This window comes from Sinohyriopsis cumingii, chromosome 14, assembly GCF_028554795.1.
Source record: "Sinohyriopsis cumingii isolate HCF-2022 chromosome 14, ASM2855479v2, whole genome shotgun sequence".
In the NCBI taxonomy this organism is placed as follows: Eukaryota; Metazoa; Mollusca; class Bivalvia; order Unionida; family Unionidae; genus Sinohyriopsis; species Sinohyriopsis cumingii.
The window spans coordinates 119,625,225-119,646,659 of NC_142974.1; positions in this window are offsets into that span (position 1 = coordinate 119,625,225).

The following is a 21,435-nucleotide window of genomic DNA, read 5'->3' on the forward strand; positions in this document are numbered from 1 at the left end:
TATTTAAAGTAAGAAATTAACATCTAGTTATCGATCCATCTATCCATCGGCTTCAAATACATCACGAAAGGAATAAGCATTGCTTGAATTAAACATGCCAACAAGTAAACAGTGTATCATTCCATCGTTCTCACTCTCATTTCGAAACACTAATTCAGTTTGCCTATCTTTCCGTCGTTACTTCCTCAATCCATTGACAATCTCGTCCCACAAAACGTAGCACCACAGTCTACTACAGTGAGATATATTAATTCGTAAGCTCTTTATTGGTTTGTAGGTATACTTCAGATAGAATCTGCACTCCGAATGGAAGTGTCATCGATGGAAGAAAGGACCCGTTTTGCTCGTGAATCATTATGTTCATATGAAGAGGCTGCCAATCTCCTTCTCGAGTGAGTACAATTGTTAAGTAGAGTAGTGTACAATTGGTAGATTTTGAACGACCCAGCACCAGTTCAAACCAGATTAAACCCGTCATCGTCTGTTTCCAATGCGAGTGAGTTAAATATCATAGATTTACTCTCGCATGTAATGGTAAAGGTCAATGGTGTTCCAAATGAACACAACCCCAACCACTCCACCCGTACCCGCATGGAAATAGACGCCAGAGTATTTGAGACTGAGAATGAAATTCAATAGCCCATCACTATAACCATGTCCATGTTGGGAATCATACCAGACAACCTTAAGTAAAAGAAAAGAAATAAAAGTATGGTGGGTTGCATCGGAGGTGATCTCCATGCTTTAGATTCCTTATATTGAGAATAAAGTTGGTTTTACGAAAACTTGAAGAAGCCTGTCTATTTTCGTGATTACTTACATAATTACTACTTTCTGGCATGTAACGAATGTCGCGATTACGATTATAATGATGATGATATATTATTATTATTATTATTATTATTATTATTATTATTGTGGATATATAGTATGTTAGATAATCAGTTTCCATACAATATCACAATAATTTGTTATGTATCCTTTGAACTGTACATATTTTGTAAGTAAACATAAGGCTGTGAAGAAACGAACCAGGGTCCACTTACTGTTTTAATCGCGAAAATTGTCGATTAGTGTGGTTTTATTTTGCTATAGTACCTGAAGTGTGCCAAGACATTTCAATATCTGCTCGGGGAGATTGGGTATTTGGTAAAAGCGATGTCTGTATCTTAGCCCTTAATTGGTATAGAGTAAAGATATTTGCCGCGACAATACGGTTTTATATCTTAATTTACAGTGAGAGAGAAGCTGATGAAAAAGTCATCTTGAGAAAATACGAAACGTCCTTCCAGGAGATGCTGAACCCATACAAACGTTTCTGTAATAGAGTTGAAAAAGGACAGAAGGTACATTAAATTTAGTCCGGAGTAATTAAATACTACTATATTCATTGAGTACAGACTGGAGCTCAACCGAAAACGTTAGTACAATATTAATACATATATTTATTCAATTCAATAAGAAGTTATGAAACAGTAAGTCTCGTCTTGATGAGTTCGCGTCGATCAATATGATAGTTTTGATGGTTCATAAAACTTAATACATCCATACAAAGGTCTGAATTGTTTTATTTCCTGATTAGAGTATTAAACAAATACAACATGACTGTATGTACCTAATTAACAACCTAGAAGTGTTATAAATAGGTTTATCACATAGTTGATATCATTTACAAATAGCGCTTGTCCTTTATTATATTTGATATGTCAAGACCTAGCGTATCTTTGAATTGGTCCCAAAAAAAGCTCATTAAATCATTCCTCTGTCTTCATATTATAAAATGTCCACCACCATGTTGACTTTCCTTGCCCAGCCACTTTTATTTTAATGTTATGTTAACAATATGGCGTCCGTTTTACCAATTGGTAGTCAAACGGTTATTGGAAAGAAAGGGTAACTAACATAGAAACGCACAGTGGTGGCTACATCTGTCGAAATATGACCTTTTTACCCCACATAGAAATTTTCAAATGCCAACCTAGGAAATGTTTAACCTTGCTGGATGTTCATAAAGTCAAAACGACATGTGTCGAGGCCCAAAACGTTAAATCACACTGTCCAAAACAAACATAAAACATTTAGGCAGATAAACACAAAACAGCCTATAATTATATGGACAGCCCCCGTTATATTGTAGGTGACACGCGGAATAATATTCAAATTATGAAACATTGTGTATCATTTACATCTGCTCGCCATAAATTCATAAGATTATCTTTGATTATATGATTCCTGTGACAGATGGTTTTTCATTTGATGGCAAAACGTCACCTGATAAATTTTATGTCGCATGATCATTTTTCATGTCGTATTGTTTGTAAGTGAACTCATCACGTTAAATTGTTAACATCATGCAGTTTTGGTTAGTTTCCAAATGCCTTGCGGCTAATTTAATGTTGCAATTCATTCTTTGTCAATATTTGGAATTATTATCTGTATGTGTAGATTTTTAAAAAAATAGCCAGCTGTTGATGCTATCGTAATAAATTTGAAGTATTCGCATTTGGTTATAGTGTACCGTTTTAAGGAATTTTTATATTTTTGTGATGACTTGTCTGATTATTGGAATTTGATGCAATATAAATATTCCTTTGCCCGAAATAATTGGCCAATTACTAGGAACAAACGTCACAGAGTAAAGTGTTAGTGAGTTTCCATGATGCCATTGTTCAGTAGTAGTGAATTCAAGTCCATACCGAATAAGTGTCCATGGATTAATAAAGTACCTACTAAAATCTAGTCGCGTACATTGGTGGTGTGACTGCAGTGGCAGTATTTATGGTGGGAAACCGGTAAATTACACAATATAATCAATAAGAAGGGACTCGGCAGATGCCGTTTATGTGGCCATGGTGGCAAAGGCCAAACAGTTATACCTACGACAGTGCCTGGAAACTACAGTTTGACTGGCCTAAGGTAGCGTCGTTTAAACTAGTTCGCTGTGTTCAGGGACAGTTGCATAATTTCTACGACGTGAACTGCTGGCGGTACGGAAACATAACGAAGAGAAACCATATATTTGTCAGGTTGTGAGATCTGTGGTCTTGCAATGATTAGAGTAAAATGTATGTATAGAAGGGACACGTCGGACTTTCTACTTTACAACTGAAGTTGTGTGGAAGCCTTTGGATATTTGGGGTAAACTTATGACTTCTAGCGGGAATCGCACCAGGGTTTGAAACCGATCGGTCAAGTAAGGACCCCTGTTAATGTTTTATTTCCCTCATTTCTAGGTCTACAAACGATCAATGGTCAGATTAGAAAAGTTGGTTTTGGAAGAGAACGCGTCTTGGTTTAGCAAGAGGAAAGTAAAGAAAGCCAGGAAGGTGGCGAAGAGGAACTCTGATGGATACATTAAACTTTTAAAGGAGGAGACAAATCAAGCGGTTAACATTGCCTCAGTAAGCCGATATTTATTACTAACAAATGGCTGTGTAATATTCTTCAGATATAACACTTTTCCATTCACCTCGGATCATTTCTGTCTTTGGAAATACCAATGAACATGAGAATTCTTTGTTCCATACTTGTAATTATCAGAGTATATGATAAGATGTATTTAATGTCGGAATGATTTAAAACAACAATCTATTTACCGACATTACGTAAAACAAATCAGGCATTACAACAAGCGTGATTAGCAAGACATCAAAACGCATCATAACATGAATACAAATTGGACAAAATACACACGGCATGAATTGAAACATAAGCAGGCAAAGCATTTAAAATTCAGTGACTAAAGGTGAATTTAGCAGCTGTATAATTTTTTTTTTTTTTTTATAAAAAAGAAACACAATTTACGATTAAATATATAAAATAATTAGTCCCTATTTAACGTGATGCAGCTTACGCCACACTTGAAAGGAAAAGGGGTAACAGTAAGGCACTTAAGTAGCAAATACGACAAGGAGAGATAAAGGAATAACGCTAACACAAACATTAACTGTCATCATAGCATAAGATGGAATATTATTTAAGGCTATTACATTGGCAGCCTTTACCATTACAGGATCGAATTAAATCTCTACATAAATCCAATTTCGCTTTTTGTCTGAAGTTATTTGGTATCCCATTACAACGAGCGACAGCTGCTTATACCAATACTATATCTTCCAGCTCTCTTTGGAATATGAAGGAGTCGCCACTGAGATTGCTGACAAAAAGGTCAAATCGTTCGTGGACTGTTGGTCTACCTGTATGTTACAACATGCAGAAAATTCCACTGATGATAGAAGGTAAAGCATATATACGCGTGTACGTACATCAATCCCGACTTTACAACGTTATATAAATTGATATATTCTTCTGTCTACACGTCTGTTAATCCAACTATTCATTTATCTGTGAATTATCTGCATTAGGTCACGAAACGTATTATTTCTTCACCTCTACCTCCAATTATACTCTCTCTCTCTCTCTCTCTCTCTCTCTGAAATGCACATACCCGAATGTCATATAAAAGATTGATAGGAAAGAGGTGAAACGGTAGAACAGAACAAATTCATATATTTTAGTATAGGGAGGACCACATATATGAAGTAGGATTGTTCGGTCAAATCCAGAAACATAACACTTTTAATTTTCAAAATATATGTCCAGTTTCAGCTAGACCAAGACAGAACAATCAGTAAAGAGAAGTCCTGGACAAATATCCTGCTCTTTATAACAGGCATATATTTCTGGATTTGGAAGCCTTAAAACTAATTGTATGCCATGAATATCGAGTGATAATTCATGTCCTATAAGACGAGACTTCAACATACACATATACTCATACACATGTCAATATGATGTTGATTATTTTCATGTCTTTTTCAGGAACGTGAATAATACAGGACAATACCTGCTCAGCAAAGTTGATTGTGAAAAGCTGGTCAAGCTTCTATCAGAATTCAACAAGGAAAGCCTCCATATACCAACATACCAGGTAAATGCCACTTAGGAAACACTCATCTTCTCTACGACCGCTCAACCTTCTTGGTGTCAGAGGAACGTTTGCTAGTGATGCTGAGAACAAAGTCAATGAGATCAATGTCTCATTCATGTGTACTCTTCTTATACAAAAGGTTTATAAGAACACGTGACATTCGTATGCGTTTTAGAAACACGTGTTCTAAATTTAATCGTGAATTGTTTTGCGATTGTCATATTTATTGCGTGTATCGTGTTCAAATGTTCAAGCCATGTCTTTCTGAAATATATGGTACCGTAGGATGGACTCTTTCGCTGAAATGACTGTTGAGTCGACAGGAAATCGCGGAAAATGGATTGATGATTATTTACTATTGCACATACTGGGGATCGACCCCAGGACGGATAGCTGAGAAACGAGCGCATTACAGTTGCACTATCTTAGCACTATCTGTTATACATGAACATGGATTCCAGTGCCAATCGGGCTTCATGTCATCTTCGCTAGCCAAAGTTCCAATACGATAACCCAATCTACACCTTGGTGGATCGAACATATATTTTAGTGCTTTCTCCTAGATACATCTATCGGATTTCCTACTTTAGTATTTAATGCCAGCTAACCAATAGCGTGTAATAACGGTGCATTGTAATCGGCCGAAAATGATGGAGACAATTGCCTTAAAAAGAATACTTTGCTAAGTTTAGCATCGAAAGTATCTCTACGTGCCACAGAGAAGCCATTGCAGGTTTATGTGCGTAAATATATTTGTACAAACACGGACCGACAGTGGAAAATTCCTTTTTTATAAGCTTTTTATATATATTTAAAAATAGTCCATTTAAGTTGTGTGCTCCCTTGCCTCAATCACGCAGCAACAGTGTTCAAATGTAAACAACTTTATTTTGATTCGATGCAGCGGCAAGCCATTGCATCCAATGAAATTCAAAGACCCGACGCACATAAAAATTTGCTCGAAACACCAAGATGTATATAGGGTATCATATCGGAACTTTGGCTAGGGAAGATATTGTCACATATATAGTGCATAATGTGTCAAGTGTTTAGGTCTTGTTGTCAAGCGTATAGTTCGAGGTATGTATGTAGATTGCGTGGATATCTGTATAAATATCGAATATGTCTGTGTGTGTGTATGTCTCTGTGTGTGTGTGTTGATTTGATTGTATTATTATTTTGATCTCTATGTCGCTTGAACCTTTAGTCACTATAATCTGTCATAAATAATCTTCAAGATCTTTGATTATTTCTAGGAATTCCAAGGAGTTATCGATGTTGAGGAGCTACTTGGCTATCGGCCTGTGGTAGAAACTATCATTTCAGGTCAGTTTGGAGTTATGCAATATGAGTATGTTTGTATGTATGTATAGAGGGTTTAACGAAGCATTCTCTCAATCGGGATAATATAGAAATACGTAAAGTTTAGATATTTTATGCGCACATTTTATGTTTCACACTGGGTTAGCAGTTTTATGCTGACAGGCTATTTTGAAACATAACTACTGTCCCTTGCACCATTTAGTTTCGGGAAATACAGAATATTGCAGATGCATCATCCCGTGTATCATAAGAGGCGACTAATTGAGGCAGCCTTTTCGCCCTTGTTATAATGCATCAGCTGTGCTTGCTTTGACCTTTTCAAAGAGCGGGAATTATTCAAATATTTTGTATGCTTTAAATTAGACGTTGTTTTTCCAGGTGGAATACCTTTTTCCTTGTCCTTATCTTTGTGATTTCATAGTTAAACTTCATATTTTTCATGTCTTTGTCACATTACAACCAGTGAATGCATTCTGTTCCACGTGCATTTGTCCATTATTACACCAGCACTTAATCCATGCATTGAGATCAAGACGTTGCTACGAAAATGAGAACTCTATACTGTCACACAAACAAGACAAATGGCCATAAGTGAACAACTATAAGTATAGTATCCAACCCCGAAGACGGAGCTAACGTTGCATAACTGAATGAATGTACATTTAGGAAGCTTCTTTTGTAGGCTACCAACACCAATCAGATACAAGCATATGCATTTACTTAATGAACAGTTGTATTATTTGTGCAGAGATATTCTTCTCATAATCAGTAATGACCATGCTTGCTATTAATGCAATCGAATTTGTTGTGCTTTTTATGAAAAAAATTTGAATAGCGGATTAGCGAGGTTGAATAGTCCTGTAATAGCTGGACATTTTGAAACCACGAAAAGTTATGAAGTTGGGATTCTAAGTAGCTTTACGGTGTTCTTATTCTCGCTATTTGTAGTCGATTATTTTCCTGAGTTGGGACAAGTGTTCTTTCGCTGTATGTACTCGATCATTCCTGAGTTGGGATAAATGCTCTTGATCGCGTCAGTATGACATTTTACTTCCATTGTTCGGCGGACCAATATCAGTTCTTTGCAGATTATATAGAAATTAGGAAATATTAACCAAAATGTTTTTGAAACAAATACATTTTGTGATTGATTATCCAACAAAAACCTAGGAACTTCATGCAACTGATACAAATTTATTTTGTTTATTGGACCAATAAACAAAGTAAGATTGTATCAGTTGGAGGAAGTTCCTAAGTTTGTGTTGGATAATCAGTAGTGGTATTGTGGCACATAACAGTAGCAAATATTCATTGCGAATAAATATAAAAAAAAAACAAACTACAACTAAAGAGAGAGATAATTACGATATATAAAATGGTTAATGTTTGGTGCGGGCTGGTGGTTGGGGGTGGGGCAGAGTAATTGCTTTTGCCCCGATATCCTTCTCAGATTCGAATAAAATATAATTAAACGAACTAACGACTCCAAAATATGATATTGTTTTTACAATGTATGTTACTTTCAGCAGATGATTATGGAGGAGAAAAGAATGAGGTAAAGGATGACAGTCTCCTTACCCCAGCAGATAGTTACGATAGACTTCTGCTCTTATGCTAAGTTAAGCATCTAAAATGTATCCTTAACCATGAACTGTTTAAGCAAATTAGGAATTAAAACATAATTGATAAATTTAAAAGACGTGATGTGGCTGTTATGATAAATGCTTTCCAAAATTTACCATTTTACATATCGTAATTATCTCTTGTTTAAATTGTAGTTAGTTTTGTATTCACAATGAATATCAGCTACTATTATCAGCCGCATAATCTTTCAGCAGATGAAAATGATGAAGAAGAAAAGGAAATCGAAGAGAACAATACCATTACCCAAACCTACACAAACGTTATGTGTTTAAATAAATTATGAACGAGACCATGATTCCTAAATTCATAAGACTTGATATTTGTTCTTACGATAATAGGCTTATAAAATACACATTTACATTTGCTGGTGTTGTAACTGTTGTTATTTTGGTAATGCACATTTTCCATTTTTATTTTCCAAAATATCTTTCAGGAAACAAAAGAGATGAGGAACAGGAGGAACTGAATGGGAACAAACTATTGACACCGGCCGATAGTTACGATAAACTATACAACCCATTTTGTTTCAATGGTAAGTTCCATGCTTAAAACATAATGCATAAGCATGACGTGTTGAAATAAAATCTGCAGGGGAACATGTTTTGTATTCACAATGAGTATTAGCTACTATTATCTGCCGCAATATCTTTCGGCAGATGAAAATGATGAAGAAGAAAAGGAAATCGAAGAGAACAATACTATTAGCCAAGCCTACACAAACGTTATGTGTTTAAATAAATTATGAACGAGACCATGATTCCTAAATTCATAAGACTTGATATTTGTTCTTACGATAATATGCTTGTAAAATACACATTTACATTTGCTGGTGTTGTAACTGTTGTTATTTTGGTATGTACATTTACCATTTTTGTTTTCCAAAATATCTTTCAGGAAACGAAAAAGATGAGGAACAGGAGGAACTGAATGGGAACAAGCTATTGACACCGGCCGATAGTTACGATAAACTATACAACCCATTTTGTTCTAATGGTAAGTTCCATGCTTAAAACATAATGCATAAGCATGACGTGTTCAAATAAAATCTGCAGGTTAACATGTTTTGTATTCACAATGAATATTAGCTACTATTATCTGCCGCAATATCTTTCGGCAGATGAAAATTATGTAGAAGAACATGAAATCGAAGAGAACAATGTCGCTACCCAAGCCTACACAAACGTTATGTGTTTAAATAAATTATGAACGAGACCATGATTCCTAAATTCATAAGACTTGATATTTGTTCTTACGATAATATGCTTATAAAATACACATTTACATTTGCTGGTGTTGTAACTGTTGTTATTTTGGTAATGTACATTTACCATTTTTATTTTCCAAAATATCTTTCAGGAAACGAAAAAGATGAGGAACAGGAGGAACTGAATGGGAACAAGCCATTGACACCGGCCGATAGTTACGATAAACTATACAACCCATTTTGTTTCAATGGTAAGTTCCATGCTTAAAACATTATGCATAAGCATGACGCGTTGAAATAAAATCTGAAGTAGAACATGTTTTATAAATGCATGTGACTTGATGATGACGTGAAGTTAAACCCCCGTAAGAAAATTTAACCCTTGTCCAAAATGGAATTATCTACGATTGTTGTAACTGTTTCCGTTTACGAAAACTAGACTTTCAGAAATTGTATCAGCTTCTGCACTTTTTCTTGTGAACACATATTGATGAAACAATTTGAGACGTAAATAGAAATGTACAATATAACTAGTACAAAGCGTGCGTCACCTATATTTTATTCCAGAAGATGAAAACAATGAAGAAAATAAAGAAGTGGATAATCCTTGTACCCCAATTCACAGCTGTGGTAGGTTGAACTCGTTCTTTTGCAATTGTAAGAACCAGTACCTTTAGCTACAAATAGTATAAATACACTTTATATGTTGATATTCGTAAGAAAAATAATACACACATCGAGCACCTAAAAATACACTAAATTACTGTCTCATTCAAACTAGAGTAATATAATCAATTCGTTCAATCTTAAGTAATAAATTCCAGACTGCGTTATTATCTTTAATTGCTTGATTGATGAATGGAATCTGGTTAGAATCCATTACTGTTATTTTCTCGTTTAATAAATGGTAAAGAAAGAAAGCGTTTCAAATTGTACTTGTACAAGGGTTGGGGGGGGGGGGGAAGAGGGTTATAATTAATCAATCACACCTCCGTCTATTGATCCTTACAAGGGGTGAGGTAGTAATCAATAGTTGATCCGGACATATATGGCTACGTCTATTTATTAGCATCTCGTTTGTCATTCAACTGACGCCGATTTTAAGTAACTCTTCCATCTAGCCAGTTACAGCATTGGTTAGCGGGACATTGTTCATTGCTATGTGTTTATAGGGCGGAGTCAACGATTAATAAATTAAATATGGTCTGTAATGTATTACAAACGTACATCGAACTTACTCCTCGAGCACAGGATTATATTATGAGACTTGGAGATTTTATTCCTTGAACACGGGATTGTGTTTTATATGGACAGAAGAAGTAATAATAACGACGCATAAACACGTTCAAGTTTATTTATTTATGCTTAGGTTATTTCTCTCTTGAAAACATCCAAAGCAAAACAATAATGAATAACACCTGCTATAGATACGTACAATGTACTTTTACAATCTGTTACCTTTCTTTCATTGAATCGAGCATTTATTTTAGGTGAGAGAAGACTGAATCGATGCGTAAAGGCTGTGGCTATTAATGAGCATAAAAAGATGGAATTTCTGGAAATGAATATCAAAAAAGGTAAAGATATTATCAGTTTCCTATTTCCATTTAAGATCGGTTATAGTAGACTATACAGTACTTCCCGTAAGGGTCAGTTTTCTAAAGTATCCTTAACTGTCGTTTATATTATGCTATCGAAATTATTATCATCGCACATTCTGCAGCAACACCTATATCGAATTTGAAATCATAACACTTTAGCTAGCAGAAGCGTTAAAAATGTCGCCGAAACTATATTCTCTGACAGACAATCTTTTCGTCAATGGTTAGCAGCAATGTTGTACCTTTTTGGAATATGTTGATGTCACTATTTTGGTGGGTTCACTATTTGTTTATGAAAATTGATAAAGTTGTTAAAGAAATTAATATCTTTGTTTCTATCTATCTATCTCTAGGTGATTTGTTGGAACAACTGAATCCTCCTAACTCCATGGGTTATGGTATATGGAACGAGGAGATCACGGATAACAAGGAAGAAAGTGGGCGGATTTATTCCGTCGAGTTGCATTTTAGCTGGTTAACAAAGAATTTATTAATGTACAGATTGGTGGAGAAGAGTGCATTATGACTGATTGTTAAATCACGATTTCACCTTCCCTCCTTTAGCCATCAATCGTTTGTTTTGGTTTTTTTCTTGTGAATTTTTGGTTAGATTTAGTCATGTTTTAATTGTTTGTTTAGCGAAATATGAACATATTTGAAAACAAATATTTTCCCCATCTTACTGCCTTCCCCCCTTTCTGTATTTCTCTCTTTTGCATTTCTCATTCACTGATAATCGAATGTAAATGCTTATAATTTTCAGTTTCTTTGCTCACTATCGTCCATTCATCAATTGTTTTTGTTCTAACGTGGATATTTGAATCAGATTATATTATGTATTAATGTATAATTATCTACATATGAACACATTTAAAAGACCATCAGACATCTCTCTCTCTCAATCTGTATATGTATCTGTCTCTATCTCCCTCCCTCTCTCTCTCTATGTATCTCATATATATATATATATATATATAGCACTCTCTCTCTCTCTCTGTATATGTATCTCTGTCTCTATCTCCCTCTCTCTTTCTCTATATGTATCTCACCTCTCTTTCTGTATCTCTCTCTTTCTGTATCTCTCTCTCTCTCTCTCTCTCTTGCACACAATGTATATTTACTTTTATCTCTCTCTCTTTCTCTAACGACCAATCAAAATTAAATTTATATATTCTTCAATTGTATACTATTGTCATATACATAAAACCGTGAAATAAATAAATATAATTGAACCTGAAATGTTTCTCTTCTGATGACATTTCCTGACCGCATACTGCGTTATTTAAGAAAAACAGCGATCAGGCAATATGTCCATCCTTTTGTCCGTTGTTCCTGTATCATTCATTCTGTGACTTGAATCTTTCAAGTCATATTACAATTTTATTATACTGAAACAGGTATTGCGATTGGAAGTAATATAAATCTTCGGCAAATACAATGAACCCTAGCATAATTACTATGAATATAATGTTACAAATCTATGTCCTTAAACTAAGAAACAGAAATGAGCCAAAACCAACAAGTTTTGTAAAATTCAACAAATAAGTTATATCCCTAAAATACAACGTAAATATTCAAAAATAACTTACTGTGTTGTTAATTAAATCCCCAATAGCCCTAAAAGTTTTATCACAAGTCCAAATGTATAAAATTTAAATTGAATTTTAGTGGTATTCCAAATCAGTTCAAATACTTAATGTGTTGATATGCCGGTTGTCTCGAATATGATAATGTGCCAGTGTCCTATAGTGTAGCTATGTATTACCAGTCTCTTGATGTATCCCACTAATATTATCCAAATATGTCCTTCTCTGAATTTACTATAATTCCAAATAAATGAGCACTGTGATTCCAGTGAAAAATAATTTGAATATATTCAAATCCAAAAATGAACACAACAATTCATATGATCATGCTTCAGATAGTGTAGCAAGATTGAAGAATTTCTTTAGTAAACATGACTACAAAAAACGGACATAACAGTAGAACCAGGATGAACGTCACAGATGTTCCAATTGAGTGCATCACAGTACAAAGTCATATACAATTTGGTTTTTCTTTTATATTTTATGATATTCTCTTACTACAATTACAGAGTTTCAAAGGCCTCTGCAACATGTATTTTGATTGTAATTATTATATGGTGGCTCATGTGCCAATATATACTCATAAAAGAATAACACAGAAAAGTAACAAACAAATTTAGTCTATGGTTTTATTTTGGAAACAGATCATTACCTACTGAAATAATTGCATGACTCACTTAAAGTAAATCTAACAGCACTAGATAAATTAATCCCCCAAGAAGGTGATTTAGTCAAGTTGGAAAAGAAATCAACAGCTGATACAAAGTGACAAAACGTCAGTCTAATCTCATTGTTCCCCTTTGTAAATAAGAAAAAAAGATATGCCATTCATTACCATAACTCAATGTTATATTCAGCACTGGAAACCATCTTGGGATTGACAACTTCATTGACCACTGACTTCATGATCCTTTGTATATTCCAGTTTTGACTAATTGCTTATAATTTAATGGACAATCAAATAAATGCTGATATCAGATGAAATATTAATACAATCATTTCATAAACTAACCTTCATTCAATTACGTGTCACGTCACTGAACTGTTAGCTACATCCAGTTCATAATGATTTTAAACTGGTATGATATTATTGGCCAATAAGTAGTAAACAGTAGTCTAGCAAATGTTGATCATGGGTGGCATGTTCAGTAAATTTGCAATGGAGAACACAATCTCAGTAGGAAATTATGCTGGAGTACCATGCATTAGAAATGGGTCACATTTAAATTCCAATTGTCAAAATACCAGGATATGCATCTATTCATAATCCTGGATAATGTTTCAAATGCAAAAGTCTTGGACTTTGTCTTTCAAGAGGACAGCTTATATAGAACAAAGAATAGATTTTGTATTTTAATGATATTACCCTTTATGATTTCTTTCTTATCTAAGGACACCTAAATTTCCTAAACACAGTTAAACCAGGATCATGCTGATATGCTGTTAAACCTTGTAGCAGCTACTGCTGTCTAATTTTAACAAAAGTGCTGAATTTGATTTAATTCTTGTGACAAATAGTATGCCCCAACATAAAGTACTGTTTCATTCACTTCAAAGAGTCTACAAAAAGTATCAAATGGACAAGAAACGTATATATACATATATATATATATATATATATATATATATATATATATATATATATATATATATATATATATATATGCATGGGTTTGAGTCTTGGATTCAGCTAATGTGGGTATGTGAGAAAGCTTGCCAGTAGCTTCTTGTGGGTCAGTGGTTCTTCCTCCACCATTAATACCGGCCACCATGTATAGCCTATTGTGTGCTGAAAAATGGCGTTAAACCCTACAACAACATAGTTTCTTTTCTGACGATTTGAAGTCAAGGTGGACTACAGACATGAAGTAATGATTAAAATAGGCATATAAAGCTAGAGATTGTACAGTGTCTTTTTGTAGTTCTAGTAATTATTTTCATGCCGGCATAATTTCTACTGAAGCAATATTCCCAAGTGAATTTCGAAAACTGAAAACTTACTCCTGGGTGCATTTAGTTACAATTTCTAAGACTGGCTACACTTACTTAAATAAGTGTTCAAAAGATCAATTTATTCATCGGATGAGGTGAGGGGAAACTTTTGTCATCAATTCTGTATGTCAAAGTTTTATCTGGACCATGTGAGGACACTGCCCAAACATTTTATCACAATTGTATCATATGTATGCTTGTCTGCTTTCATGACATGTGTCATTTTGATCTTCTTGAAATGATCAATTCTAAAAAACTTCACACTTGAATGGTTTCTCTCCAGTATGTATTACATGTCCTTCATTGAATCACCACTCTAAACATTATATCACAAACACTGCATATAAATGTTTTTACTCCTTTATACATTTTCATATGTCTGGTAACACTAGTACTCTGGCTAAACATTATTTTACAAACTTCAAATTTAAATGGTTTATCTCCAGTAAGTATCTGAATGTGCCTGTTCAGGTTGTAACCTCGCTGAATATTTTATTGCAAATTTCACACTTGAATGCTTTTCTTTAGTATATAACCTCTTATGAGCATTGATGCTAAAACGGTGGTTAAACAGTTTGTCATAAACTTCACACTGGAAGAATATTTTGTCTCCAGTATGTACACTCCAGTGCTCTTTCATCTTTGAACAATTGATGCAGATTTCATAGCAAACTTCACATTTGGATGGCTTTTCTCCAGTATGTAACCTCGTGCGTTCTTTCAACTTTAAATGCCTACTAAACAATTCATTGCAAACTTCACAACTGAATGTTTTTTCTCCTGTATGTATCTTCAAGTTCACCCAAAACTCATCACTTTCACTAAGCATATTATCACTAGCCTCACATTTGAATGGTTTTCCTCCACACTGTATTCTTGTGTACTTCTTCACTATGGCATTATCTCTAAACAGTTTATCACAAACTTCACAAATGGATGTTGTTTTCTCCAATATACATCATCATGTGGGCATTCAAGTCTGAACTCCTACAAAACAGGTTAGTACATACTTCACATTTGAATGGTTTTCCTCTGCAGTGTGTTCTCATGTGCTTCTTCACTATGGCATTATCTCGAAACAGTTTATCACAAACTTCACAAATGAATGTTGTTTTCTCCAATATGTATCATCATGTGGGCATTCAAGTCTGAACTCCTACAAAACAGGTTAGGACATACTTCACACTTGAATGGTTTTCCTCCACATTGTATTCTTGTGTGCTTCTTCACTATGGCATTATCTCTAAACAGTTTATCACAAACTTCACAAATGAATGTTGTTTTCTCCAATATGCATCATCACGTGGGCATTCAAGTCTGACCTCCTTCAAAACATGTTAGTACATACTTCACATTTGAATGGTTTCACTCCAGTATGTACCCTCATAAGGAAAATCACCGTGGACCTGTGGCTGAACGGTGTCACAAACTTCACACTTGAATGGCTTTTCATTTCCATCTAGTCTCTCGTGCTCTTTCAAGCCATACATGATTTAATCAGAAACTTCAGACATCAATGTCTTTTCAGCTACGTATAACTGCATGTTCTCCTTCACGTCGAAACTCTTGGAGTACCTTTAATTACGAATGTCACAATTGAGTATTTGCTGTTTGTTGTTCGGTTTATTGTTTGTTGTTTGGTTTTTGTTGTTGTTGTTGTTGTTGATGTTGTTTGGTTTCTTCCATCAGCAATAGTCTTTCTGATTAATGAATTCAGATTCGTTGCATCCTGGACTGTGGAGATTTGACCTGAAACCGAAGAGATTTACACATGGTCATTATATGACTAATGAGAGTAAAGAAAGCACTTAGTAAAGTTTTCCAATACATGAATGCCGACTCTGGCCAGAGAATTACACTCAATACATACCCAAGTCTAAATTAACTTGACAGAGTCAAAACGTACGTATGTATGAATACCAAAATGTGCCCAAGTCATAACGTACTCACCATAACGAACACCACGTTCATTGTGCGACTGATGCATTTGACCAACCATCTTAATAGAAATGTGGCTAGTACAGGTAATAGGCTTTTTCACTGAGGCACGACAAGCATTTTTCAGACAGTCACGAGTATTGGTTCAGCATAGACGAAGTAAACCGGAATTGAAGGGGTTTACCTGACTAAAGCGCCACCTTATCACATCAGGGGGAAGTAACTGACCAATGTTCCAATTGTCACAGCAGGTATTTCGGTACCAATTGTTTCTCCATAGACTTCAATGCTAATGTTTTGTGAAATAAATATATTTTCTATCCGACCTCAGCATGCATGTCACACACTGTCATAGAGAAAAATGTTAGATTGACAATTTGACAGGGACAAAACCAGGCACCCAATTGCAATTAAGAGAGATAACTCTGCTGAAACTAGACAGGGGTAAGAGTTATCTAGTCACAGCTGAAGCATTTTCAGTTGTGTGTACTACAATTATTTTTTTTAAATCATAAAAATACAACACATAATCTAGATATAAATTGTCATAATTTCACATGTTACCAGGAGGCTCATTTTTAAAAAATAAAATAAAATCCTAACAGGAAGTACAACTCTTACATATTGCCCCAATCACAGCTAATTTTGTAGTTTATTTCTGAACACACTGTTCCGTACACCTAAAGGACACACGGTACTAATTGTACGGAAGAACTATAGAAATGGGTGAAGAAATAATAGAGTATTTACGGGTTTGGTGGTCCATAACTGTTTAATAATGGTATAACGGTACCAATTGCGCAAGTCCAGGTGGGCGGATCTTAAGGTGTATGGAACATTGTATTCAGAATTAAAGAACAACACTAGCTGTAATTGGTGCATTATGTAAGAGTTGTACTTTCTGTTTGGCTTTAAAAAAAAGTTGAGCCTCTTGGCAACATGTGAGTTTGTGTTAATTTCTATCTAGGTCATATTTTGTATCTTTTATGATTTTTTTTTTAAATATGGGACACATGGCTGAAAATGTGCCTGTTGTGACTAGATAACTCTTACCCCTGTCTAGTTCCAGTAGAGTTATCTCTCTTAAATGCAATGGAGTAACTGGTTATATCATCGTCAAATTGACAATCTAGCAGTGTTCTATATGACAGTGTGTGACATGCATGCCCAAGTTGGACAGAAAGTATATTTATTTCAAAAAACATTAACATTGAGGTATATGGAGAAACAATTGGTACCGTGATGCCATAAAGAAAATTAAAATTTTAGTAAAAATATCTTAAAATAGCTTATCCTAATGTAATTTTTTTTCAAAAAAGATAGAAATATTTCTACTGATGCAATTTTAGTATTTGTACAGGCTTGACTCAGGAGTACTCAATACTGTTTCGTGCACATGTAGACAAACAAAATGCCGTGGCTCATATTGTGTTCCCCACACATAAGCTTGCACCAAGGTTAGATGTGCATGGATAATTATAGGTCTCATCATCAGCACCCAGAAATTTTAAGTTATTGAATTTTGAATATGATAGTGTTTACATATGTTTACTATTGGAGTTGAAAAAGTACCGCCAGTCCTTAAGCTCCGCCCATCTGGGTTTGTACAATTGGTATCGTTTATACCAGTAACCGACCGACGAACAGAAATCCTTGGAGATCAGGGGGGAAAATGCCTTTTGGCGGGATTCACGCTAGCATTGAATTCGCTATGTAAAAAGACCCCTATGGACTATTACAATAGTAACTGGAACAGAAATTTTAGCATCAAATTTCAGTTTTCTTTTTTTTTTTAGTTGTTTGTTTTGTCTGTTTTAATAATTTTGTTGTAGCTTCATTTTAATTTTATATGGTTTTCGAATGTTTTTTTTTCTTGGAGCACTTCAGTACAGAGCCTTTTTACACCTAATTTTATTACGCATATTACGTTGTCATGCCCCTATTCAAATCCATAAATATATACAAGGTATGCACTGTGTTTACTTGTTTTGTTAAGGTATTATGTATGCAATACTTGTACGTACATTTTTTTAGATTCTGATAATTTGATAATATTCCATTAAATAATACCCACCGCAAAGTGAAGTGTCCTTCATTGTTGTTTATCAATATGTGTTTACTACTATAAATATATTGATTCAATTTTTTTACCTATTCGAATAACCCGTATTCGTTTAACAGTTTGTGTTATGCGAAATAAACACGTTTTCTATTTGGTGCAATCAATGTCTGGATTTCAATTTGCCTTATTTCATAAGTCAGATCTAATTCACAATCACAAGTGATATTTCCACATTTATCATCTTTTCTCTCTCTCTCTCTCTCTCTCTCTCTCTCTCTCTCTCTCTCTCTTTATCGCGGGTTCGGTTCCCGGCCGAGTCATACCAAATACATATCGCTTGGCGCTCAGCAGTAACAGTTAGTGATAGGAACTGAAAACATGTTAAAGCTATATTACATATCCAATTCAAAATCTATCTATCTATCTATCTATCTATCTATCTATCTATCTATCTGTCTGTCTGTCTGTCCATCTGCCTGCCTGCCTGCCTGCCTGCCTACCTACCTACATATGTACCTGTATGTCTGCCCATTTCCCTCCCCCCCCCCCCCCCCACACACACACTCATCTGACTTGGCTTGTCCTTTCTTCTTCTTTTTCAGATTGATTTGATTAGCCAATTACTTCTCTCATATTAAGTTGCTAAGTTAACCAACGTGACGTTATGTAAAGGGTTCTCAATATTAAAGGAAATTTCTAAGGCCAATATGTTATTACATTATTAAAGATACTACTTTTCCGTAAGTTGTAAATAGGCTAGTCTTGTTTTTACACTGCTTTTCTTCGATCATTGTTGCAGAATAGATACCAGATAAAGGACACGCGGTACTAATGATATGGAAAAATGGGAAGCAGCTTGGAAATGGGTGAACCTAAAATAAATATATATGGGTTAGGCTGACCATGATTGGTTAATAATGTAAGTTATGTTGTAGGAAAAAGAATCTTTTGAGCACTTACCCTAGTTGTAAGTGAAAAAATTAGAGACAATTTTTATTGTTGGAAGTTTAGTCCTTTAACAGTCTTGAGTTTGTAACACTCATTACTAAAATTCGCTCCTGACTCTTTGGTGCGGAATTGAAAGTACATGTTTCAAACAGATCAGATGCAGGTCCAGAAAATGCCGCGCCTCATATCCTTTCCTCTACACAGAAGCTGACATCCGGGTTTCATCTATACTAAAAAATATAGGTTTGATCATGAACACTCAAACAATTTAAGTTATTTTATTTTTAATATCATGGGGTTTGCATAGGTTTACTCTGGAAAATGAATTAGTACTGTGAGTCCTAATCGGAGATATCAGCATTATATGCGTCCTTTCGTTATTCGTGACAAAGAGTTTTCAATAATTATCTTTTTACAAAACGGTTATATATGTCACAAATTATTCTTTAAAATTTGTGATCACATCTTTGACACGTGTCAAGTATGCCAACGCAGCGAAAAACAAAATGGTGTGAAACATAATCGGGCCAAATCTAAATTTCCGGAAAAATTCGGATAAAAAAAAGGAACGAAAACACACACACCCGAAGAAGAAAAAAAAAACGCCGCATGCCCTGTTTTAGTTATTTACTAGTGTATGTGAATGTGTTAAGTTTACGTTTTCTTTGTATTGCTTCGATTGATCCTGATATTTTCAGGAGCGCGTTTGTTTTCTGCTTGAACGTTAGATCATTTTTTTTTCAAGTCGACTAAATATTTTCTCGGTTGGTAAGCATGTGTGTTTTGTATTTGCCTGCCCTCTCTGACACATATTTTTTCCAGGGTTGGCATCCAACTCAGTTGTTCTGCCTACATCAATAGTATAGCTAATAAATTGTATTCTTCATTATCAACGGTTCCGACTTTGAGCAATACGTTCTCTAATGTCAGAAGGGTCTCTTTAACGGTATCTGCTAAAACGTTAGCCTAATTATTCCTCTTTATGTACTGCTTTAAGATTTAAACATATTCAACAATTGACATGTATATCAAATATCAAGACAATTTCCAGTATTAAGAGACGGAAAGTGTCAGTCCCCTGCCCAAGAACATTGAATTGTTGGTCGCTAATATAATTGTACTATACCACGTTAAGTTCAGAAATACCGCGGTCGAAAGTTTTCTTAGTGTCTGTTCTAAAGAACTTCGAAATTCTAAGCAACTGTTGACGTCACTACATTCTCGACGTCATCTGCTGGTTGACATGGGACGTTGTCAGTGTTAGTCTAGCGCCGTTCTCGTATTTAACACGCGTTGTTTCAGACAGTGTTAAATTTCGATAAAATGGTAGATCTAAAGCTATTTAATGGACTTGGGGATAGCTACGATGTATTATCGTAAGTACCATTGCCACGTTTGCTTTGTTTTAAATGCCTTGCTTTGTTTGAAATATATCGTTAAACGATAAAAGTATAACTTAGATTGCGATATCGGTTTCAGTTACAGATTATTGTATACAATTTACTAAACGAGTATCCATGCTTAAGGATATCGTGAAACAGACCGGCATTCCTTCAGTGAGTTCATATCCGAGTTGACATGACCATACCCATAATTTGTATGCGGCTAATATATAAATGTTTTGCAAAATAAAGGTCGTGAATGGGAAATAAATACATCGATAGCGAGGCCGATAGGTTAGATGGGTATTTAACAAGGAAAATAGGTTTATAGGTACATACATTGTGAGTTGTAATCTATCTTATTGATTGAAATAAACTATTAATCGATTTTGGTCCAGTCCTACCACCTTATCATTTATTTATTTATTTATTTAGCTAGTTAGTTACTTAGTTACTTAGTTTAGTTAGTTACTTATTCAGCCAGTTTATTTGTCCACGCATACTGCATGTCATCCAGGCATACTCACTGTCATGTAGTCAGTTACAGTTATCAGTCAGTCCCTGCACCCAGTTCGAAAATCTGCAGGCCAGTCCATACATCCACTCAAATAATCACTTAGCATCTAGTTAGCAATTCAGTCAGTTATTTTAGTGGACTGTTTGGTACCTTTGTTACATTAGCAGTAATTATATTTCCTTCTTTGTGTTAGGCATATCTCTGCATAAATCATGGTATTTATTGTGTCAGTCTAAGCTAGTAAAATTACAACAGAGCAAATGTGTCGTTCTTCTTGTTTCTTAGAGACGTTCCATTCTGGTTGTCTG